Below are 26,567 nucleotides of genomic sequence, written 5' to 3' on the forward strand. Positions count from 1 at the left end.
CCATTGCTACCTCTTTCCTCCCTGGGAGATGGGCGAAGTTAACAGACTTACCGTGTGTGTGTGTGTGTGTGTGTGTGTGTGTGTGTGTGTGTGTGTGTGTGTGTGTGTGTGCGCAGGTACCTAGGGAGGGCAGAAGGGGGCATCTGATCATCTGGAGCTGAGTTTCAAACAGGTATGAGTCTCCCAGTGTGGGTGCCGGGAGCTGAACTGGCATCCTCTTTAAATGCAGGCAGCCTTAACAGCTGAGCTGTCTCTCTAGCTTCACCAAGAGCTTTTCACAGCCGTCTTAACTTACCTATTAAAGCTAATGTGTTGAAGTAGTCAAGGCCCTTTTAGAAACGCTTGTACTGGAGACCCATGTGGGTTTGTCTACCCTGAACATCAAAGTCTGAACTACATCCTTGTGTGAACCCTTGTCTTCTTCTTAACCTCATGCTTGTGTTGCCTGGCTCATTAGGTTTCTACAGCTGGGGTCTACTCAGGAGCTGCAACTCCACACTCTATCTCTGGCCTGTAAACCTATGTATATGTACATATTATATTATAAAATGCATACATATACACAACATACATACATACAACATATACACACATACATACACATTTATACACACATACATGTATAAACCTCTGCTTGTTTTAAGCAGGCATTATCCCTTCTCCTCTAGCTTACAGAGAATGTTCCAAATAGATAGCCTGGGGTGGGGCTTCACAGACAAAGCACCTGGGACTTTTATTCTGTCCTCACTCCTACAGCTCTCTTAGCTGACTTGACTTTTCCCAACTGCTTCTGAGACATTACCTTTCCGATGCTTGGCAAATTGAGCTTGCTGTTTCTTTTTAATTTCCCTCAACTACTTGTATCTGTTGATTGTAATTGGAAATCACACTGACTGGTGGCAGAAGGGTGAAGATTCTCCCACAGTCCTCTTGCAGATGATGGAGAGACAAACGTGGCAAGTACTTCCAACTCTGGTGGGCTCAAGTTTTACCGTCTTTCTTGTCTCATTCTTTTCTGCCAGGAAAGTTAGCTCACTTGTCAAGTTTGCTTTTCACTAGGGACCGCATTTCTAATTTGTGCCTGAATTGACTATTTTGAATGTTCTACAGTCTTGTTAAAGTTTAGTATAAAATGTTCTGAAAGTTCAAACTGTGTCTTGGGGTAGTAAGGATTAGACTGGCTTTTCGTGGCTTACCTAGTATATCTTACACGACTGCTCTAGTTGGCTTTACCTGTCAACTTGGCACAGCACAGTGTAGCCTAAAAAGAAAGCCTTGAGAAATTGCCTGGATCAAATTGACCTATGAACCTGTGGGCATATCTGTGGAGAATTATCTTGATTGTTAATTGATGTCATAGAGCCTACTGTGGGTGGTGCCATTCCCTAGGGTCCTGGGCTAAGTATTCCTCCATGGTTTCTGTTAAGTTTTGGCTTGAGTTCCTCCTCAAGGGACTTCTCTCAGAGATGCACTGTAACCTAGAAGTGTAAACCAAGTAAACCCTCTCCTTCTCTAAAGTGCCTTTGGTCAGAACGATTTGCTACAGCAACAGAAAAGCAGCTGTAGCAACGACCCAAGTTCCCATCTAGTAGCATTCAGTGTTGTAATTAAATATTCAGGAGTTTTTAGGGTGCATAATGTAACACCCTACCTGAGACCAACTTTGTGGAAACCTCCGAGGAGTGATTTTCACGAACAGGGTTAGAACAAGCCCTCTGCATGATGTTTCATGGCTACTCCAAGCGTGGGTTGCATAGTTCTACATCTTTGGTACCCACAGCAGCATTCTCCTTGATAGAAATCCAGGACCTCAGAGCCTATGCCATTTATCCATTTTTTAATGTGTGTGTGTGTGTGTGTGTGTGTGTGGTGTGTACTGTGGGAACTTCTTCAGTCAATAGCCTCAAAGATACCAGTGCATATTGTCTCATGTACTATAAATGCGGACAAAAAGTGTAAGTGGGACTTTTGGCTGCTGGATTTGGTCCCAGTTCCCAGTGCTCACAGAGGACTGCGGATCACAATTCTTTCTTTCTATGAATTTATTCCCAAAATAAACATTGTTATATTCCATCCCGGATGATTGTGGAATTCCAGTGTGTGTGTGTGTGTGTGTGTGTGTGTGTGTGTTGAAATTATGCCTGTTTTGGGGCATGAAGTGGGTACAAGTGTGGTTGTGTGTGTTCACACACATGTGTGCATGTCAGACATGAGGTTGATTTTGGGAATTATCTGCCTTTCTTCCCCTTTCTCATTGATGCAATGTCTCTCATTCAAATCTAGAGACTGTAGATATGGCTAGTCTCACTAGTTGGCTTGCTCTGGGAGTTCTCTGTCCCTTCCTTCTGAGGCTGACATTACAGGCAGGCCACTGCAACCACCAGTATCCTCACAGGTCTAGAGATCTGAACTTCATGCACTTGCATAGCTAATAGGTCATCTCCATAGCTGTAGCTATAGGTTAATGCCTGTACAGAGTAGATTGAATAGACATCACTTTGAAGGATTTGGCTTGGGTTTTCAAAATCAAAAAGCCATATGTCTTATCAAATAATTCACCAAAATTAGCATTAGTCATTAGTACAGATTCCAAATCAGGAAAAATAAAAACCCTTTGTTTTGTTTTGAGACAGCCTGGGTTACCCTAGAACTCACTACAATAGGTAGCCCAGGCTCATCTTAAACTTGTGAAAATCCTCCTGCCGCAAGCCCTCGGGAGACAGCTTGCATTCTTAGGATCCCAAAATCTGTTTGAATTGTTGTCTTAATTGTAAGTTACTTAGGTGGAGACCCTATATTAATTCTCAAATCAAGGTCCTATTTAGAAGGCTGTAAGCCGGGATATTAAACATCCACAAGATGAGTTCTGTAAAAGATTGAGCTACCGTAAAAATAAGAGTAGAGAAAGCCACACTGCAGATCTACTTTCTGCTTCATTATTTTCTGAAGGTATTGTAAGACTACTCAAAATGATTAGAACAAACCCTTGAGGATGAGGGGGAAATGTCCTCTTAGAATGTGGAGTGCAGAGATTTATTTCCCAGCAAACCTTGCTGGCTGTGCTCAAGCACACATTGTCATCTGGGAAATGTGCTTTAGCCAAACACAAAGGAAAAAGAAATTTCTCTTTCTTTTCTTTTCCTTTTTTTTTTTTTTTTTTTTGAGTGTGGAGTCCACAGAGAGAAACTCTAATTTGAAATAACAAATGGGCATGGAATTTGAATTTTTAGAGTTTGCACACACGCCTAGATACCTGGGCAGAGATTCATTGCCTGGGCACAGAGGGATCTAGGTCTCAGCTTAGAGACGGGTGTTGCAGAAGGGCTGACTGTGGCAGCTGCTCTGCCAAGAGCAAGGGACTTGGAGTGTTTACCCTGCCTCTGCTTTAGACCTGGCTGTGAAATGATGCTTTACCTGAGAAATGTGTTCTTAGCTTAAGATCCTATCATTTTATCGTGAAGATTTTAATTTCTGGAAGCCTGTGAAATAGCTTTAACAAGCGTGGATGTCTAAATTTCATTTTGACATGGAGCCTGTCTTGCTGATTTATTTTTCCTCCTGAGACATCACACCCAGATTCTCTCCCAAAGTCACTCACTTACTTAGTAATCCCCTTTCCATTAGGAAAACAAATAAACAAAACAAACAAAAACCTTGTTTTAAAAAAAAAAATCTGACTGTTGCTATGGTTATTCTCAATATTCAAAGCAATTTTCACACCCAAGGAGATGTCTTTGGTGGGAAACACAGAGCTGGGGAAGGGCTCAGCAAACCAACTAATTTCATGTAGTAACACTGAGCTCATTCCACACATTCATTCACCCTGGTGACAATGAGAGTCACTCCCAGTACTCAGCACTGTCCCTGGGAATCTGTGTGCCCAAACTGTCCCTGGGGACTGACTGAGCATCTTAGGTATTGCTGGGTGCAATGAGATGAAGGAAACTCAGCCCTAGGATCCAGAATGCCCACAACCTGGTGAGGTTAGGAAGCATGGAAAGGAGTTGGGATTGGTGCTGGGGAAGAGGCTCAGTTACTGCAAGCATCAAGGCATGGATGTAAACTCCCAGAATTTATGCCAAAAGCCAGGATGGCAGCAGGCACGGGAGGTGGAGACAGGCAGATGCCAGGGGCACTTAGCCACCCAGCCTAATTGAGTCAGTGAATCTCGAGGCACAGTGATGAGGCTCCATCTCAAAAGTCAAGGAGGAAGGTACTTGCAGAATAGCACCTGAGGTTGACCTTTGGCCTTCACATGCTCTTGCACGTGTGATGATAAAGACTGACCCCTCCCCCTGCTCCCTTGAAGAGACAGAGATAGCACCTTCACTCCCAATCAAGATCAGGCAAGGAGTCAGCTCAGGTGGGAAGAGGAGGAAGGGGATTTTGTGACTGGGAGGAAGCTCATTCAAAGTCACAGTAGTTAAAAACAACACAGTGAACTCTTAAAGCCTTCAGGTCCCACATGGGGCACAGAGGGCATCCTTGGCTTCGGCTTCAGTTTTTACAGAAGGAGACTTCGGTTTGCTGGTGCTGTGCAAACGTCTGCTAAACTCTAGAAGCTCTCAATGCCTCTTCAGAGAACTGTTGGATCTATCAAGAAGCCATAAAATAACTCAGACATTAGGGGCTTAAATGAGTTCAGAGAAAAATATAGTCAATACAATTGCTTTATTTCATTTTTCCCAGCAGAAACAAACTCCATTATAGACTGTGAGCACTTCAGTGTGTCTAATATTTACCCTGATTGCTTTTCCTCTGGATATTCTTCTTCGTGGGGACAAACAGGCATGCCAGAGGGAAGAAAAAAAATATTAAATGGCACTGGCAGAGAAGTTATGCCTATTTATTGTGGCAAGTTCTGGCCTCCACGACATCTGAAAATTCATGAGAAAATATGCACCTTTTAAAATTCAGCTTTTTGTTAGTCATTCATCATGACAGTCTCTGATTCTGGTGGCAGAAGAGAGGTGGCCGAGCTTGTTTACCTATTTTGCAAGCTGACCTTGAGCGAATTATTTAAATGCTGTCTATTTTGATGGGGTTTATTCCGTAAATTTCAGATGCCAAGCCCTTCACGTTCACGAAAGCAGGAGAGTCTGCACTGGCCAGTGCACACTACCGGACAGGCACACTGCAGTGTTTCCAAGGGAAGGAATGATAACGATCAGTTAGGTTGGGAAATCTGCATTTACTGGAATTAAATTGCCGAGATGAGATGATTTGCTAGATGGGAGTCTACTGTGTGCGCGCAGCAAGTACCTTTGCCCACTAAGCCATCTTACCGGTCCCGTATGTGAAACTCTAAGTGGCCATAGGAATTGATGCTGCTTTCTGCTTGCATCTAGTTTTATGATGGACTTTTTCTTCCCCTCTCTTTTGTGCCCAAATTCTACATGATCTTTACAAGACTTCTGTAACAGAAGTTTTCCCTTCCGTTTGTATAATTTATAATTTGGACTCAAATGTTGGTGAAATCATCTTGGGATTTACTTGGACATTTAGGTATATTAAAATATTTTTATTTCCAAAGACGCCTCAGATGAGGATTAAAAAGCCAGAAGGCCATGGTAAAGAGTGCACCCTTGGCTGTGTCCTTCTCTTACCAAGAAAAGCCCCTGGCCTGAGCTCATCCTTCTAGGTCTTCTGTCTTAGTCAATCGAAGCAGGCTGCAGACATTTGGAGTAGGGTCACAGCCACAACCCTTTCCCCAAAGCTATTAGTAGCTGCATTGATAAATGCATTTGTTTTGAGCCAAAATTAGCAGAAGTGGGCAACCCAACACTGTGGGGCCAGAGTCCTCGAGCATGCCTCTTTCCCCAAGAGAGCTGCGTCTTAGGAAGTGCTTTGCTTTTGATGGAACACAAGCTTTTCAGAGGGCTGTCTATGCTCAAGCTGCACAGAAGCCAACCGCGAGGGCCTCAGACCAAACATAGGGAGTCATTACCTGTCCTAGCTGCTTAAGTCAGCTTCTTAGAGGACATCTGGGAACCCAACATTATCTTCTTACCTGAATGATTCCTTTTCGGGCTGTATGTTCTTCAAATGCGGTGTGATAAATTATTTCCTTGGAAGAAGACTCATATTTTTAGAGCATCTTGAGTAAAAATCAATGTATACAGAGCGACTTTTGGCAGATCTGTTTTGCTCGTGGAAGCCAATGATGGTGCCAGCTTTGCTGTGGCCCCTGCAAAGGCCTCTGAGTGGTTTTAGCTCACCTGGACAATGGTGGGGAAAAAAAGTGGTTTTAGTTTTGTTTTTGAGTTTTTTTTTCTCACTACTAAGGAAATAGCTACTGAAAACTAGACATTTAAAACTGGATTAGTGATATCAAATTTATTACAAGTTTTAGTTTATGAACGTATCAGTTCCTTTTCTTTTTGCTGTATCTAAATATCTGGCATGAAGCAGGGATAGGGAAGAAGGTTGTGTTTTGGCCCATGGTTTAAAGTGTAGAGTTCATCATGCTGGGTGAGGTGTGGCATTAGGAGAGACTGGTGACGGTGGCAGAAGGGGCATGAGGGTGCTGCATATTCACATCTAGGTGGATAAGGAGGTAGAGAGAAATTAGCAGGAAGTGGGGCTGGATTATAATCCTCAAGGCCTGTCCTCCAGTGATCTATTTCTTCAACTGGATCCTATTTCCTGGTGTCTCTACAACCTCTCAAAAATCATTCCATCAGGGGGAGACCAAGCCTTTCAACACGTATGCTTATAGAGGGACAGTCCACATTTAACCAGCATGCTAGCCAACCACCAAATCCCACAAATGGTTACAACCACCTGACAACAGTTACCGGCAACAGTTGGTTGCCGGCCAACCAGTCTCCACTGTAACAAACCGATAGTCAAAGTCAGGCTTTGCACTGTACACGGTGCAAGAAAGAGGGAGGCTTATCGTGTTTGGGATGCGTTCATTTTCATCCGGAAGAGAGGACTGACGCAGCTAGTGGTAGAATTAGTATATATGTGTAAAATCCTCAAAGAGTTGATAGGCGTATCGCATAGAAAGAAGATGAAATTGGTAAAGACGAGCCAGCTGCCACTCACAGTAGCAAATTTGGCCTCTTTGGTGCTGAGTCTCCAGAGTGTCTAAACACACTGTTTCCCCTTCAGTCTCCATCAGACATGATTTTGGAGCATTATTTTTTTATGTTTCATTCCATAACAGCCGCAGGATGAGCTTGATGCTGGTGTCCTAGGAAACTGTTTACGGTCTGTAGTGAGATGCTCTCCTGCCTCCTAACTGACAGAGGCCAGAGTCACTTTTATCTTTATCACCATCTTTCTCAGCAGGCATCCGGTGCTTCAGCCCCTGCTTTCAGACCAGCACACAAATCACTGACCTTCTAGCACTGTCCTGCAAAGTCAGACAACGTCCTCCTCATCAGCTGACCGTTGATACAACCACAACTCTTAGAAGTCTGGGAGCTTGCTGATGGCCATGTATCAGGGAGAGGACGTTGTTTATCACAAGAAGAATTCTATAGATAGGGAAACACAGAGGAAACAATGAATAATTTTCAAGAAAGTCAAGTGGTGTAGGGGAGCCAAAGAGTCTCCCAAAACTGTGACATCGGGCTATCACTTGGGTATGCAAAAATGCAAAAATGAAGTTTCATCGGTAGGTGGTGTGTAGGAGACGTTTTAGAGTCTGGGAGTCAAGGCAGAGAGAAAGGAAAATGGGGTGCAAAAGCAACGGTAGCAGAGCAATGGATGAACACCTAGAGTATGCATGACAGCGGGAGCAGTTGTGTGGTTCAGGAGGTTTGGGAGAGTTGGAATGCAGGACAAGGGTGGGGTTTCAGCTGAGGGAGAGAGAAATGAAGGCTTTGTTTTTCACTGGGAATGTCTTCAAGCAGGGAATGGTGACTATTATGAGACCTCACATGACTGATGTTTGTCAAGCATCAAGTGCCCATTCACTTACTCGACAACACTTGTACCATAGACAATGGCTCCCGTGAAGGAGGTTCAATGTGTCAAGAATTTTCTCTGTTTTTCTTTTTTTGTCTCACTTTTAGCAGTCTATCAAGAATTTTGTACAATATGTTTTAATCATGTTCATCCCTTCCCCAACTCCTCTTAGATCCACCCCCTTCCCTATGCAACATCAGGAACAATTTGTGCTACCCACATAGCCTTGGAGGTATGACTTTCTCTTGGAGTGTGATGAGCCTGCTAGGGGTGACACACTTTTAAAAGCCCGATTCCTCCTCTCCTAACTATCTCAACTGCCAAAATCTCCTGATTTAAAACTGTGCCCTTAAGTTAGTGTATCTCTCTTTTTTAAAAAAATTGATTTTATTGAGCTATATATTTTTCTCTGCTCCTGTCTCTTCCTCCCTTTTCCCCTTCTACCCTCTCCATGGTCCCCTTGCTCCTAATTTATTCAGGAGATCCTGTATTTTTCTACTTGTCATGTAGATTAGATCCATGTATGTCTCTCTTAAGGTCCTCTTAGTTGTCTAGGTTCTCTGGAATTGTGAACTGTAGGCTGGGCTTTTTTTGTTTTTACTTTATGTCTAAAAGCCACTATGACTGAGTACATATGATATTTGCCTTTCTGGGTCTCGGTTACCTCACTCAATATGATGTTTTCTAAATCTACTTATTGCCTGCAAATTTCAAGATGTTACTTTTTTTCTGCTGTGTAGTACTCCGTTGTGTAAATGTACCATAGTTTCCATATACACTCTTCCGTCGAGGGGCATTTAGGTTGTTTCTAGGTTCTAGCTATGACAAATAATGCTGCTATGAACATAGTTGAGCACACGTCCTTGTGGTATGATTGAGCATCCTTTGATATTACAGGGTTGAGGTAGGATGTTTCCTAATTTTCTGAGAAATTGTCATGCTGATATCCAAAGCAACCGTACCAGTTTGCACTCCCACCAACAATGCAGGAGTGTTTCCTTTACACCACATCCTCTCCAGCATAAGTTGTCATCAGTGTTTTTAATCTTGGCCATTCTTACAGGTGTAAGATAGAATCTCAGAGTTGTTTTGATTTGCATCTCTGATGACTAAGATTGTTAAACATTTCCTTAAGTGTCTTTCAACCATTTTAGATTCCTCTGTTGAGAGTTCTCTGTTTAGGTCTGTACTCCATTTTTAAAAATTGGATTATGTGTTCTTTTGATGACAAGTTTATTGAGTTCTTTGTATATCTTGGAGATCAGACCTCTGTCTAATGTAGGGTTAGTGAAGATCTTTTTCCATTCTGTAAGCTGTCGTATTGTCTTGTTGACTGTATCCTTTGCTTTACAGAAGCTTTTCTGTTTTAAGAGGTTCCATTTATTAATTGTTTCTCTCAGTGTCTGTGCTGCTGGGGTTATTTTAGGAAATGGTCTCCTCTTCTATAAGGATTCATTGTGGTCTTTGATCTATTTGGACACGAGTTTTGTGCATGGTGATAGATATGAACATAGTTGCTATGAACTATGCTATGAGTCTATTTTCACTCTTCTACATGTTGATATCTGGTTATGCCAGCACCATTTGTTAATTATGCTTTCTTTTTTGCATTTGTTATTTTTTGCTTCTTTGTCAAAAATCAGGTGTTCAAAGGTGTGTGGATTAATATCCGGGTCCTCAATTCAGTTCCATTGGTCCACCTGTCTGTTTTTATGCCAATACAAGGCTGTTTTTAATACTGTAGCTCTGCAGTAGAGTTTGAAGTCAGGGATTGTGATGCCTCCAGAAGTTCTTTTCTTGTACAGGACTGTTTGGGCTATCATGGTTTTTTTTTTTTTTTTTTTTTTTTTTTTTGCTTTTCAATGTGAAGTTGAGTACCGTTATTTCGAGGTCTGTGAAGAATTTTGCTGAGATTTTGATGGGCATTGCATTGAATTTGCTATCGGCGAATCAATCCCACACCAGTTATGTTTTAAGGGGTTATTTATTTTGGGGGGTAAAACTTACATACACCATAAACTGTCAGGAAGGGAGCCTAGTCGCTGGAGCAGGAGCCGGGACCAAGCACCGGAACCAAGAGGCCTGATCCGGATCTGCTTCTCTTTTTAAAAGAGAAATATACCACGCCCCAGTGGGCTGATATTTCAGCAGCTATTGGCTGACGGAGCGGAAGTCACTCCCCGCTACACTGTGGGCTCGTGCTTCAGTGACTATTGGTTGAGGCAGCGGAAGTTACTCCCAGAACAATTTGCTTTTGGTAAGATTGCCATATTTACTATGTTAATTCTACCTACCCAAGAGCATGGGAGATCTTTTCATTTTCTGGTGTCTTCTTCAATTTCTTTCTTAAAAGTTTTAAAGTTCTTGTCATATAGGCCTTCCATTTGTTTGGTTAGAGTTACTCCAAGATATTTTATGTTCTTTGCAGCTATTGTAAAAGGTGGCATTTCTCTGATTTCTATCTCAATCCATTTATCATCTGTATAAAGGAGGGCTACTGATTTTTTTGAGTTAATCTTGTATCCTGCTACATTACTGAAGGTGTTTATGAGTTGTAGAAGTTCTTTGGTAGAATTTTTGGGGTCACTTATGTAAACTCTCAGCGGAGAATCTATGCGGAAATCTTTCGGTGAAGGACAGAAGCCAAAAGTGAACAATGAATACTGAGCAAAGCTATGACGTGGGGCAGTCAGGAGAACGCTGGTGAGCCCTGAATGCCGGGAGTGGGACGGGAAGCAGGATTACCTGATAAAGGGCCAAATATTAATGAGAACAGGGCAGGCAGAGACAACGACTTTTTCCCTCTGTTTGTCATGCACTACAGGGCTACAGCAGATGGGAATGAGGATACAGACCACATAGGATATCCTGTGGAATGAGTCCTGTTCATAGTTGTGCATTGCTAAGAATGAAATATACAGAAACCACTGCAGATTTAACAATAGCAGTGAATAGCTAGAAATAATAAGGCCTGGACCATAAAAACACCAGTATTATAGACAAGACATAAATCTGTCATTTCATGAATAAAATTTCATGGTTGTAATGGTAGCATTACATGTATATGTATATATATATATATATATACATGAATATGAATATCTATAATATTTACAAATATATTTAGATGCAAATACATATGCAGAGAGGTTTCATACTGGGGGAGCTGTATAGTTCAGTAATACACGGTACAGCTCCTCAGGTCTGTTTAGCAAACAAGAAAAGCACCCAGAATGTTCGTGAAGCATTGCAGTTTACTGAGTTCTGTGAAGCTGCCTTGGCTTGGACCTCCACAGGCACGAACCACAGTTGTTTTTTTCTCTCAGCCACTACGCCAAACCTCTGTGCGCTCGTCCCATGTGCTCATTGGTGTTACTTTGACATTAAAAAGCAGAATCAGAGCCACTGAGTCATGTGGAATTCCCTTATCAGGATGTAGGGCACCTTGCGAAGGTCCCCTCAAGGGCCTTACCTCTCCACACTTCCCCCCAGCAAGACACAAGAACTCTTGTTTCCTGCACTCTGTGCCAACACATCCTGCTCTCTGGCTTCCTGACTCTTCCCAACTTTTTAAAATACAAAGGGATGCAATAAAACCATTGGGTCTAACATTGGGCTTGCATATGCCTTTTTATTTTTCTTATTTTGCTTTGCTACTCTTGCCACCTTGAAAATGTGTCTTCACCCCTGACGTTCCAGTGTCTCTCATAAAGCATCATGGAGCTGATCATGCACACACAACAGTCACTTCAGAGCTGCAAAGCGAACCAGTCTCACAGCAGAGAGGAACATGATTCTTTTCAAATGACAAATTTAGGAATTATTGGAAAACAGTTAAATAGCCATAATCACGGTTCGTTTTAGGGCTGGACATTATTTTGGTGTGTGCATGGGTGTGTAGTATCGGGACACCCATGTATGAGTGTTTGCACGTGTGGGCATATATGTATGTGCAAGCGCCCATGCATATGTGTACATATTACTGTGGAAGCCAGAGACTGATGTTGGATGGCTTTCTGGATTTCTTTCCACCTTATATTCATTCAGGGCAGGTTCTCTCTCTTAAACATCAGAGCTCACTAATCACTAATCTAGCTAGCCAGCTTGCTCTGAGGATTCTTTGCTTCTACCTCCTTTTCTCTGAGATTATGGACAGGCCTCCATGCCCACCTGAAATTTCTGCAGGTGCCAAAAGATCCAAACTCCAATCCTCATGCTTGCACAGGAAGTGCTTCGCCTGCTCTATCCTCTCCCCAGTCATCAGTAGGTAAACAGAAATAGCACATAGGATGTAGCACGCTGCAATGCTCAGCAAACATTCTGGTTGCTCCACTTGTGTGCTAAGCAAAACCCAGGAAATGTAAGGTTTCTTCCTTCTTGTGAGGTGACTAGAACCCACAATGAGAACAGATCAAGGAAGCCTGCCCAGCTGGAAGGTCGGGGGATAGATGCTACATGGGATGAGGAAGTTTTCATAAAGGAAGAGAAGGCTAATAGGAAATGAAGAGAAAGATGTGTGTCATGTTTTCTGTTTGTGCATTCTTTTGTATAATTATCCTACTAACGTCATTAGACATTGCTAAATAGGGGGAAACTTGAAAGATGAAGTCTTGTCACCCAACTAAACTATTACCAAAACTTTGATGCATCTTCTCTTTTTTATTCCATGAAGCTTAACTTTGAGTTAATTTATAACTATGCTGATCACATAATCATGTGTCACACTTAAGTAATGAAGAGAGCATACTAATTTTTCAATAGTCTGCAAAAATCAACATCTTAATTGCTTCATAATATTCTATCAAGCACATGTGCCAGGTTAATTATATTTTAGTGCTCTGGACTTGAAAGTAATTTGACATCTTAAAAAATGTATAGTATTATTTATAAATTATTCTAATCAAATGATTTCAGACATGCTGACATATCTTCCTGTAAGTCCATGTACTCATTCATACCTTATACAGCACTTGTGTGGTCTCATGGAGAGGGAGCATTTCTGGTAGAATTGTCTTTCTATAGCTCAGTGATTGGGACAGTCTAGGTATTATGACTGTGCTCCAGGTCTCCAGATGGAAAATCCAACCACAGTCATGGATCCCCCTGGGAAAGGGAAGCAAACAAGATCACCTTACTAAATTGGCAGTGTGGGGAGAGGGTGGTAGGGGAAGAAGTGGGGTGAGGAGGACATGAAGGGTCAGAAGGATCAAGTTTAGTAAAGGACAGAGAGGGAGACCAAGGAACTATATACCTTGAAAGAGGAAGTCATTGTGGGGTTAGCAATAAACCAGGTGCTAGGGAAACTCCCAGGAAACCACAAAGATGACCCCAGCTAAGACCCTAAGCATTAGTGGAGGGGGTACCAAGTGGCCCTTCTCCTGAAATCGAATGATGACTACCTTAATTGTCATCATAGAAACATATAAAGAATATAATTTAAAAGCAATATGTGAGCTTCATTATGGCATTTCCTACATTTTGATTATACCCATGACCCTCTATTGTTCTCCCCTTACTCAAATTTTATAATGAGTAAATATTAATAAAAACCATGTAAAAAGAATCCTCCAAAAATTGAAGGGAAGACAGAAACACCTCACTTGGCGAGATAACTGTACTCCCTAATGTTTCAGTCAATGTTCAGTTTGTTATGAAGTTTAGAGTTACTGAAAGTATATAGAATGGAATCTATGATAAATGTATGCTAAAATACACATGTTTCAATCAAAGAAAATAATTGTTTTCTTGAATTCTGATCGGAAAAGAGACAGAGAAGTAAGAGATTGCTGTGATGAAAGTGTGAGCAAGCCTCTCGGTGGCAGAATCACATTTTCCAGCATGACTCAGCCTTCATTATTAAATGTGACAGAAGGGTACAGTGTTCTCGAGGCCGTGTCTGTGAATCCGCACAAATGACTATTGCTCATTCCCTGTGTTGGTTGAGATCTGAAAACTGTAATCACTGAGCCAGGAAAAAAAAGGGAGGAATTGCAATTTTCAATATCACTAACTTCTAAATAAATTATTTTCGAAATATACAAAGTTTTCTGTTTCTGTTTTTGTTTTTACAAAGTATCTGCATTAGTATACATTGCTAAAGAGCATGTTCTACAAATGTAGATAATTTTTATCAAACCTAATCTGTCTTGATTACTAAATTCAGTAAGATTTTTTTTTGTGTTGCATTGAGAACTATTAAATTGACTGGACCCAACAAAATACATAAGCATATTGCTTGTTACCAGAAAAGTTTGAAAATGTTTGTCTAGAGAAAGAAAAGAAAGGTAATAAAAGAAAATATTAGATTGCATATAACATACTCCTTATGTAAACTAATTCAGTTAATCGTTATAGTAACTGCTTCCCACACTCATTTCCTATACTCCAATTAACCGAATAGCCAATAAATAGCACTCTCTGGCCACCCCGATCCTAATAAACTGCAGCCAATCTTGGCCTATGCCTTTCCCTTAATACGTTGCTCGCCCACCCATTATTATTTTGAAGCATACTTCATGCACTTTAACGTTTTATCCTCCAGCGAAAATTTCTGGTGCAAATCTCTGAAAAGTGAGAGTCTTTCTTAATCAAATCACACACAAAATATTCATTTGCATTATTAAATAGTCAGTGTCAAAACTTACGGTATCAGCTGGCAACCCATGATTCATGCCTTGCCCATAGTAAGGCTTCTACCTATTCTAAGATCTCAGTGCAGTAAGAAAGGATGAGCATTTGGTGGTAAGAACTGTCGATCTCTGATTCTGGGCTCTAAACATCACCCCATCTGCACAATCTGCCGCTCAGACTCAATTCCACTCGCTGGGGATCTGCCAGAGGTGCCAGTGTTCTTGGTAGATGCTTATTTCGGTTCTTACAGTGGCAAGATGTTCAGACCTGAAGGCACACCACCAGTGGAGGTCACCAAGCCTGTTACTCCTTTACTCACTATTTCTCCATGTGTATCTGAGAACCTGTGACCATTCTGGAAGAATTCAAAGGGCAGTTGGAGCTTATGCAACAATGGAGTCTGCGCGACAGATGTCAACTAAGAGAAATGCTTTCTAGGTGTAAAATCGTAAGCGAGTGCTGTACCGTTGAATGCCAGCAGAGTTTGCCTCCAGTTTGTTCCTTTTAATTTCTTTGTTGTAGAGAGCACCCGGGCATTTCATCTTGTTCTCTACAGAAAGTTATGGTTATTCTGTATATTATAAATAATGCAGTTTCTCGAAATTCAAATAAGCAGAGCTTAAATTAAAATACTTATATGGCACCATTAAGACTGTGAGCACTGTGTTTTATAAACTGACTTCAGAAGATGCATCTAAATATAAAAAAGTTATCTGTCTTTAAATGGATGGTGCACCTTTGAGATATTTTTCAAATGTTAATCAACCAATCTCAGTTGCATTCAGAGGGAAACAATATGGATATTTAGGGACTGCTTGTTGCTTCACGACACTGTAATTACAGCCACTGAAATATAATTTCCAAAATTTATATGCGGAGGCAAACTAGTTTAAAAGGAAATAAAACTCTGCATTAAAGAAATTAAAACTACTTTTGTTGAAGTTTCCTTCATAGGAAGTATTTTCTAGATAGCTTTGCAGCTCCATGGCAAAGTGTTTACCTAGCGCCCACACACCGTGTTTGATCTTCATCTCTGCAGCAAAGAGAAATAAAGGTGAAAACACAGAACTGTCAACAGCATTTACATATGTACTTGGGTTTTATTTCTCAAATGCAATTGTCTCTTTGATCAAGGTTTATCCGGAAGAGATAGCGTGGATCTTTTGACAACTGGCTGGGTATTTCAGATTTTCAATCCAAATAGTGAGATGTAGATTCGGCATACTGACTGGGGTACCCGAGAGTGAAGGCTCTGGATACTTATACACAGTTGTCACATCTGCCAGTGATGGAGACTTGACCTTAGTCAGGCTTGATGTTAATCTCCTTATCTGACTTCGTTTTTTCAGACTTTAAAACCTTATATAGATTCCAGCTTCTAGAAGGGGGGTGTTTGGAGAATCTCTGATTCCAGTTTCTCTAGCTGCTAAATGGTAGAAGAGCTGGGTTCTCTGTGTGTATCCCAAGGTCAATGCAATGTCCCCAAGTTCAAAGGTTTGGATACTTATCTCTAGTTTCTCCCTCCCCCTCCCATCCTCCCTCTTCTGTCTCTCTCTCACATACACAGACACAGACATAGAAAGACAGACAGACAGATACACACACACACACACACACACACACACACACACACACACACACACTGGATAAAAATGTATTGAAGTTCAATTATGGAGAAAGTGTTGTTCTTTCCCTAGACAAAACAAGTAGGGACTTGGGAGAGATTATAATCAGAGCATTATAAGGTGGTGGTCGATGAGACGGGCTGGGCACAGTCTAGGCTTCAGGTGGCCATATTGGGGTGGGGGTGGGGAAGCCTGGAGTCAGAGCACATTGGAGGATAAGCTTCCACAATGGTGATTCTTATTAATAAGGCACCGTACATTTCAAAACTGCAGGAAGAGTGGGTTTTCAGTATACTCACTACAAAAAAAAAAATGACAGTTACACGATACAATAAGTTTGTTAAATAGTTTGGATTATTTTATAATGCAAACATGTTTCAAAACATAACACTGTACTCAAGAAGTACATACAACTGCTACTTGCCAATTAAATGTATTTTTTTTGTTAATCCACTCCCTCTCCTGGATTTCTCAAACTACAAAAGCATTTTATTTTTAAAGAAAAAATGAGATAAGTTTTTATTTATTTATTTATTTTTATTTTGGTTTTTCGAGACAGGGCTTTACTGTGGCTTTGGAGCCTGTCCTGGAACTAGCTCTTATAGACCAGGCTGGCCTTGAGCTCACAGAGATCCACCTGCCTCTGCCTCCTGAGTGCTGGAGTTAAAGGCCTGTGCCACCACTGCCTGGTAAGTTTTTAGCTGTGTAGTCCTGACTGGTGTTGAACTCACCCTTCCGTCTCCCTCCACCTCTCAAGTGCTAAGATTACAGGTGTGTACACCATGCCTACATATTTGTGAAGATGCGGAAGCTTTTGTGTCCTGGACCCCAATATTTCAATGGATAGGTGGGGAGCATGAGAATTCTAAGGAGCGGTGGATGCTTTGTTGTTTTTATCCTTAATTTCTTTTTATGCAGAGTGTGTGAAGATGATCGTAGCGTTTTGTTTGCTTTGGGATTAGTTATGGTTGGAGCTTGAACAGAAAACGTAAAGATGGAAGAGATTCTGTGAACATGAAATAAATGAGCTTGTGTCATGTGGAATAGAGCATTTCCCAGATCGTAGAGGCCTTAGCATTAAAAATAGAGCATGTGCACTCAAATGTTAAGTGTTGTGTAGTTTTTGGATCCATTTATCTGCACCGAGTTACCCATGGGTGTGCGAGACATTTCCTGGTCTATTGTCTTATGATACCTGGCAGTGTTTCAAAGGCAGTGCAGCTAGGCAGGTGCTGTTATTGATTGAAATAAAAATTTGCACCGCTCTCTCTAGCTCACTGTTGACTGTGTGCATTTAATCACGCTCAGCTCCCAGAGGACAAACGTGCTTATCTCTTTGGTGATGAATAAGCTAAGAAAGACTGTATGATTTTGGTCTCCAATTACAGTATTACTAAATAAAAAGGATTCTCTTCTGACTTTGAGATTGTGAAACTCCAATTGTATGACTGAACGGTAAGGCAGTTAAAGGTCAATGAATCTAAGATAAATCAGAATTATGCTTTATTTACGTATTTGTGTGTGTGTGTGTGTGTGTGTGTGTGTGTGTGTGTGTGTGTGTGTGTGTATCTGTGAGCTTCTACTGCAGCATTTATGTTGGAGGTCAGAGGCCAAGTCCCAGGAGTCAGTTCTCTCCTTCTACCGTGTGGATTATAGGACTCAAACTCATGATACTGGAGCTGGAGAGATGGTTCAGAGGGTAAGAGCACTGGATATTCTTCTAGAGTACCTAGGTTCTGTTCCCAGCACTCACATGGTGGCTGACAGCCATCAGCAACTCTAGTTTTAAGGTGATCTGATGCAATTCTTTGGCTTTCATTGACATCAGGCATATGCATGGCACACATATAGACATACAGACAAAACACTCATACATATACAATAGACACATCTGAAAACAAACAAACAAACAAAACCCTCATGTCATTATGCTTCATAACCAGTACCTTGATCCAATAAACTGTCTCTCTGGCCCCAGAATTATATTGTTGTCTGTGTATTAGAAAAATATTGGGTGATTTTTAAACTTAGAGGCAACATTAGAATATCTCTGTATTTGTGAAATTCCTTGCTGTAATTAGACACACTGCAAAGTTCACCTATAAGGAGTGCACAGTAGCTCAGTGGGTAAAGGTGCTTGTCCCAAGCCTAATGCCCCGAGATCAATACCAGAGATTCTTATGGTGGAAGGAAAGAACAGACTCTCCCAAGTTCTCCTCTGATCTCTCCATATACACCCTGACTTGAATTCTCCATCCCCCGTAATAAATAAGTGTAATAAATTGTTTCTTCTCACTTCTCTCAGGGTCTAGGTTACAAACAGTGTAGTTTGGGATTTACAAGATGATACAGTTATTATCAGCTAAGTGATATATATATATATAGTATTTAACATATATCACAATATGAAGTATATATTGAATATGCTCCACATTGAAATCATAATTAATAAATATTAACTAGCATCTGGCTTCAGAGGCTGAAATTGAGTCGTCAACTCTATGGGGGAAGGGTGAGACAGAGATGCCCTTTTTAGTTGTGGGTCTCTGTTAACTGCTTTCTACTCTGAGGAGCCGCTTCTCTCCTGAGGGCTGAGAAATGCGCTGGTCTATGGGTATAGCAGTAAGTCATTAGGAGTTAGTTTAATATTGTGTATATTTAGCAGACTAATAGCATTAGGTTAACCAACTCCAATTTTTCAAGTTAAGTATGGTAAAGCAAGCGGTTTATTTTAATCTTCTTGGAAAGATCACTTGACTTTGAATCTTTCTAAGAAACATGTTGAAGTTTCCCCTTGGGAAAATGATTGGTAATTCCTTTAATAAGTAAATGATGTCTTGAAGGGTTCTGGGAACTAATCAACGTGTTAGAATGTTGGTGTGAAAACATTTGTAGAATGTCAAGGTGAGTAAGGAACAATATACTTTAAATCTCATGATCTTCTCTGAGGGGTTCAGTTGTCTGCCATCAACACTCAACAATAGTTATTTTAATGATAATGGTCATGAGATTTTCATTATGCTTTATAATATTAATGATAAAATGAAAGATGTTAATGGGGTTCCTTGTGGTACAAAGAATGATAAATTATATGATATCTAAAATCCAAGGTTGAAAAGCATTTCTCTTAACAGTTTTAATGACCTACAGAAAAGAACAAAAGAGAAAAATAGAGCCTATTCCCTCTGAGATTTTAGATAAATACGTGCAAATGTTAAATCTTTATCATCTTCACTGAACTGTGGCTTTCTTTTCATTATTAAAATCATTTTTTCATACTGTATGTTTTGGTTATGTTTTCCCTTTTCTCAACTCCTCCCATATTCTTCCCAATTCCCTACTCACACAACTCTATGTTCTTCTCTCTCTCTCTCTCTCTCCTCCTCCCTCTCTCTTCAACAAACAAACAAAAAATAAAAATCAAAACAATAACACAGTAAGACAAAAACAAAACCCAACAAACACTCACATCCAGGGAGTTTTATGTTGGCCAGTCACTTCTGAGTGTGTGGCCTGCCCCAGAGTGTGGCTGATATACTCAATGACACCCCATTGGAGAAAACAGATTTTCCTTTTGTTGAAAGTTATTAATTGCAGATAACTTCTTGGTTAAGGGTGAGATGCCAAGTATACTTCCCCATCTTAATTCTGAAGGCCCATCTGGATTTTAACTTTTAGCTGTAAGATTTTTGCAGATACTGTAGTTTAAAGATTTGAAAATTCTCAACCTGTGAATTTTCAACATATTGGAGCTTACCAAAGACTCTTTCTGCATCTGTGGGTATATCATATTTTCTTATTTGTGATAAATTAGATCTAATAATTTAAATATGACAATAGTCCTTGCATTTTGAAAATAAACTTGATTCAAGTATGATTTATTATATTTTATTCTGTTTATATGTACTTTTTTCTAGACTCATTTTGTTATTACATTTTAAGGACTGTAGAAGCTATGTTCAAGAGTGGTAATTGACTTTTATTTTTCTTTCTGTAAGTTTGCTGTCAAATTTTGATCATTTGTAGTGTCTTTAGAAAACAAAAATCTTTTTAATTCTCTACCCCTCTTGACTTCTTTGCAAGTGCTTTCTTTTTGCAGTTGCATTTCTTTAGTTTGAATATGTTATGATACATTGTTACTTTATTTTGAGCTGATTCTTATTTTCCAGACTTCTTGAGTCTCTATCACCTTTTTTAGTTATAGCCTTTAAAATTTTGATAATATAATTCCATCTTCTGTGCCATAGATAAATCTGGTTTTGTTTTAGATCATTATTTCACCTTAGCAGATTTTTTACCCCTCTTGACTCTGTGTATAGCTGTGTAGTGTTTTTGTTGAAAGCAGTCAAGGCTATGTTCACCATCAGGTCGAGCACTGATATTGTCCTGCTAGGAATTCAGGGATGTTTGCACCAAGTGCCCTGGGTGCCAAATAGTTGCCTTCAATTGGTGCGTGTGTTTTTGGCTTACCTTTTGACTTTGAGACCCTCCTCAGAGATTGCCAGTTGTTCACAATATTATACTAGAGATTTGTTGGATGACAGCATGTGTGGGAAAGATTGTGTTGTCTGCCATATCTACTAAATTTTCTTGCTTCAAATGCCTTTGTCTCCCAAGTGCAACCTTCATTGGGTTTGGTTTCTCTAGTCCTTTACCCTTCTTCTTCTATGGTGCTGTGTTTGAGCTATTTTCTGGAAGCCCTGATCCTGACGACTTCTTTCCCATGGGTGAGACCAGAAGGCTTGGGAGGCTGGAGGAACTGACAGAGCCTCTCTAGTTGGAAGAATATCTGGAAAGCATCTGGCCAAGGGAGTTGACTTTTGTTAAGAAAGACTCAGCGACTGCTGCCTCTTTCTCGTGCCAACCCAGACTCTCAGAGTCTGATACAAAGTCTGCAAGGGCTCAGAAATGTGATCCTCAGGATGTCTCACTCAGCTGTTCTCTACTAATCACTCTCAGGCAATTCATCAGGATTTTCATGAGTGTCAGTCCTGGCTCAGCATACTAGAAATTGTGGTTCCAAGTGGACATATCTCTGTCTTTGGGAGAACGTGTCTCTTCGCATTTCAGGGTGGTGGTTTTTCATGTGCATCAGTCAGTGCAAGCTGTTTCAACAAACTGTCATCAGACAGTACTTGCTTGTGGTCCCAGAGGTTGTCAAGTAGACCTTAGGTCAAGGTATTGACTGACATGCTTTTCGGTTGGACTTTGGGATAGTTAATTATCATTATCATCTTGACAGGTTTGGAATTGTCCAGGAAATAGACCCGTGGGTGTGTTGTGTGTTCTCAGACAGGTCTAATTGAGAATGAACGAGAATCACGAACAAAGGTGGTACCGTCCCATGATCTAGAGCAGTGGTTCTCAGCCTTCGGAGTGCTGTGACTGTCATACATTTCCTCAAGTTGTGCTGATCCCAACCATGAAATCTCTTTGGTGCTCCTCCGCATCTGCAATTTTGCTATTATTATGAATAACGATGTAAATATCTGATATGCAGGATGGTCTAGCCGATCCTTGTGTAAGGGCCATTTGACGTTTCAGGGGTCAAGACCCACAGGTTGAGAACCACTGCTCCAGCATCCCAGATTGAATAAAAACAGGGACTAGAATGAGAAAATGAACCGAGTATCAAAATTTATCTTTTCTTCTTGACTATGAATACAATGTGACCTCCAGCTCATGCTCCTATGAGAGTGTCTGTGTACATGTGCTCATGTGTGTGTGTGTACATTTATTTGTGTGCATGTATATGTTCTCTGTGTATCGATACATATGCTCGTGTCTGTGTTCACACATGTGGGCATGTGTAAACGTGTCCATATGTGTATACACATGTGCTCATGTCTGTGTACACAAATGTGCTCATGTGCATGTGTGAACACACATGCTTGTGTGTATAAAAGTGAGTGCTCATGTGTGTGTGTTTGTCTGTGCCAATGTGTTTTCAGGACAGTGAATTTTCCTGTAAGAACAGTATTTGGTGTTGTTAATTATTTCTCATGTGTGCAAGATATTAAATGAGAAAAACTGAACAGGCAGTTAGAGGTTTACAAGCTGTCTTTCTATTCACTTCTGCTGGCAGCAAGAGGCAATAAACCTGACTGCATACTTTGCTACAGTTTCAATTGAGAAAGTGGAAATATTACTTTTTAATTTTAAAAATTATTATTTAATTTTCTCATATGATGTACTTTGATCTTATTTTTCTCCCCTCCAAGTTTCTCCCAGATCTTCCTCAGGTACCTACCCATCAACCACCCTACCTCATGCTACCTCACTCTCTCTCTCTGCTTTTCTTTCCAAACAACAAACAAACAAACAAGCAAACAATCCATAAATCAAAACATTATTCTTGATTCTAGGGTTCTCCTTTTCCATCTCCCTTACCTAAATTATAGGTCTTTAATTTCCGATACAAAATCTCCAGAGGCTGAAAAATATATTCTTTTCTTTCAGGGATTTAGAACTAAAATTTTACTTATAATCTCATGAGTTAAAAATGTTGTTTCAGCTTTTATTTCTCTTTCTCAGGAATCCTTTATTCATATCTGAAGAGAAGGGACCTCAGCTATTGCTCACTATCATAATTAATGTATTATTATTATTATTTTGAGTTTCTTCTGTCATATTATAAATATTTAATTCTATACTTTAACTCAACCTCTGTTCTTGTTTCTGTTGTTTGCTTTCATTCTGGAGCTTTCTAGAATTTGCTAGTTTAGCATAATAATAGTATGTGTTTGGACTCTTTTTTTTGATTTTGAATTTTTTTTGTTTCTTAGATTAAAAAATACCAATCCAAGTTCCCACTCTCTTCCCTCCTCCCTTCCCTCCACATACAATTCCACCTCCATCTAATCCTCAGAGATGGGAAGGCACATTGCCTTGTGGAAGGTCCAAGACCCACCCTATTATATCTAGGCTGAGCAAGTATATATCCAAAGAGAATCGAATCTTAAAAGCAGTAGGAATAAATCCTGATGCCACTGCCAGTGGCCCCTCAGTCTGCCTCAGCCATGCAACTATCAATCCCATTCAGAGGAACTAGTTTGGTCCTAAGCTTATTCCTTCCCAGTCTGGCTGGAGTGGGTGGGCTCCCAGTAGCTCAGGCAAACTGTTTCAGTGGGTGAACCAATCATGGTCTTGATCTCCTTGCTCATATTCTCATTCTTTCCACTCTTAACTGGACTTTGGGAGATCAGTCCAGTGCTCCAATGTGGGTCTCTGCCTCTGCCTCCATCAGCTGCTGGATGGAGGCTCTGTGGTGATATTTAATTTATTCATCAGTTTGACTACAGGGCAAGTCAAGATCGGGCCCCCTCTCCTCTATTGCCTAGGGTTCTAGATGGGGTCATCCTTGTAGATTTCTGGGAATTTCTCTAAAACCATGTTTCTGCTAACCCTATAATGGCTTCCTCAATCAAGATATCTCTCTCCTTGCTCTCATCTCTGTCCTTCCTCTATCTCGACCACCCCGTTCCTTCAAGTTTTCCTCTCCCCTCCCCTCTTCTCCTCCTCCATGCTCTGACCCCTGTCAGTCAATCCTGTTCATTTCCAGTTTCCAGGTGTGTCTCCATATTTTTCTTTGGGTTCACCTTAATACTTTGCTTTGCTAGGTTTATGAACTATAGGCTTAATGCCCTTTGTTTATAGCTAGTATCCACTTACAAGTGAGTACATACCATATTCATTTTTGGGGTCTAGGTTACCTCACTCAGGATAATGTTTTATAATTCCATCCATTTGCATGCAAATTTCAAGATGTCATTATTTTTTTTACCACTGAGTAGTAATCTAATATGTAAATGTGCCATATTTTCTTCATCCATTCTTCAGTTGAAGGGCATCTAGGTTGTTTCCAGGTTCTGGCTATTACAAATAATGCTGCTATAGACATAGTTGAACAAATACTTTTGTAGTATGATTGAGCATCTTTTGGGAATATACCAGTGGTATTGCTGGATCCTGAGGTAAGTTGATTACCAATTTTCTGAGAGACCACCATACTGATTTCCAAAGTTGTTGTACAAGCTTGCATTCTCATCAGCAATGCATGAGTGTTCTCCTTACTCCATATCCTCCCCAGCATAAGCTATCATTAGTGTTTTTGATGTTAGCCATTCTGACAGTTGTAAGATGGTATCTCTGAGTTGTTTTGATTTGCATTTTCCTGATAGCTAAGGATGTTGAACATTTTCTTAAGTATCTTTTGGCCATTTGAAATTCTTCTGTTGAGAATTCTCTGTTTAGTTCTGTACCCCATTTTTAATTGGGTTATTTAGAATTTTAATATCTAATTCCTTGAGTTCTTTATATATTTTGGAGATCAGTCCTTTGTCTGATGTGGAATTAGAGAAGATCTTTTTCCATTCAGTAGGCTGCCTTTTTGTCTTATTGGCTGTGTCCTTTGCTTTACAGAAACTTCTCAGTTTCACAAGGTCCCATTTATTTATTGTTGCTCTCAGTGTCTGTGCTACGGGGTTAATTTTAGAAAGTGGTCTTCTGTGCCCATGCATTGAAGACTACTTCCCATTTTCTCTTCTATCAGGTTCAGTGTGGTTGGATTTATATTGAGGTCTTTAATCCTTTTGGACTTGAGTTTTGTGCATGGCGATACAGATGGATCTATTTTCATTCTTCTACATGTTGACATCCAGTTATGCCAGCATCATTTGGTGAAGATACTTTCTTTTTTTCCATTGTATAATTTTAGCTTGTTTTTCAAAAATTCGGTCTTCATAGATAGGCATGTGGATTAATATCGGGTCTTAGATTTGATTCCATTAGTCAACTTTTCTATTTTTATGCCAATACCAAGCTGTTTTTATTACCATAGCTCTGTAATGGAGCTTGATGTCAGGGATCATGATGTCTCCGGAAATTCTTTTATTGTACAGGATTGTTTTGGCTATCTTGAGTTTTTTTCCCATATGAAGTTGATTATGATTTTCCCATATGGAGTGAAGAATTGTTTTGGGATTTTGATGGGGATTGCATTGAATCTGTAGGCTTGTCATTTTTACTATGTTGATCCTACCTATCGAAGAGCATGGGAGACCTTTCCATTTTCTGTTATCTTCTTCAATTTCTTTCTTCAAAGTCTTAAAGTTCTTGTCAAATAGGTCTTTCACTTCTTTGGTTAGTGTTACACCAAGATACGTTATGTTATTTGTGGCTATTGTGAAAGGTGATGTTTCTCTGATTACCCTCTCAGTTTCTTTATCATTTGTGCATAGGTGGGCTACTGATTTTATTTATTTTTTATTTGAGTTGATCATGTATCCTGCCAGATCAATGAAGGTATTTATCAGCTATAGGAGTTCTCTATTAGAATATTTGGGGTCACTTATATACACTATCATATCATAAGCAAATAACAAAAGTTTGACTTCTTCCTTTCCATTTTGAATCCCCTTGATCACCTTTTGTTATCTTATTGCTAATGCCAAACTTCAAGAACTATGTTGAAGAAATATGGAGGGAGTGGACAGCCTTGTCTTGTTCCTGATTTTAGTGGAATTGCTTTGAGTCTCTCTTCATTTAATTTGATGTTGGCTGTTGGCATGCTGTATATTGCTTTTATTATATTTAGATATGTTCTTTCTATCCCTGATCTCTCCAAGACCTTTATCATGAAAAGGTGTTGGATTTTGTCAAATGCTTTTTCAACATCTAATGAAATGATCATATGTTTTTCTTTTCCTTCAGTTTATTTATATGATGGATTACATTGATAGATTTTCATTTGTGGAACCAGTCCTGCATCTCTGGGATGAAGTCAACTTGATCATAGTGGATGTTTTTTTTTTTAATGTGTTCTTGGATTTGGTTTGCCAGTATTTTATTATTTTTGCATCCATGTTTATCAGTGAGATTGTTCTGTAATTCTCTTTCTTGGTTGAGTCTTTGTGTGATTTTGGTATCAGGGTAACTATAGTGTCATAAAAAGAGTTTGGCAATGTCCCTTCTGTTTCTTTTATGTGGAACACTTTGAGGAGTGTAGGTATCATCTTCTTCTTGGAAGTTCTGGTAGAATTCTGCACAAAAATCATCTGATCCTGGACCTTTTTTGGTTGGGAGGTTTTTGATGACAGCTTCTATTTCTTGCAGTTTATAGGTCTATTTAATTTGCTTACCTGGTCTTGATTTATTTTTGACATATGGTATCGATCTAAAAAATTGTCTATGTCTTTTATATTTTCCAACTTTGTACTTTGTGGAGTACAGGTTTTTGTAGTATGACCTAATGTTTCTCTGAATTTCCTCAGTCTCTGTTATGTCCACCTTTTCATTTCTAATTTTGTTAATTTTGATGTTCTCTCTCTGCCTTTCGATTAGTTTGGATAAGGGTTTGTCAATCTTGTTGATTTTCTCAAAGAACCAGCTCTTTTT

The 26,567-nt window shown here is 40.0% G+C and overlaps 1 protein-coding gene across 1 annotated transcript in view; it reads left to right on the forward strand.

Annotated features, from left to right (window-relative positions):
• Positions 1-26,567, forward strand: part of Cntnap4 (contactin associated protein family member 4) — a 298,020-nt gene that overhangs the window by 120,247 nt on the left and 151,206 nt on the right. The window lies entirely within an intron of this gene.

This window comes from Myodes glareolus, chromosome 22 (assembly GCF_982192425.1).
Source record: "Myodes glareolus chromosome 22, mMyoGla1.1, whole genome shotgun sequence".
Classification (NCBI taxonomy): domain Eukaryota; kingdom Metazoa; phylum Chordata; class Mammalia; order Rodentia; family Cricetidae; genus Myodes; species Myodes glareolus.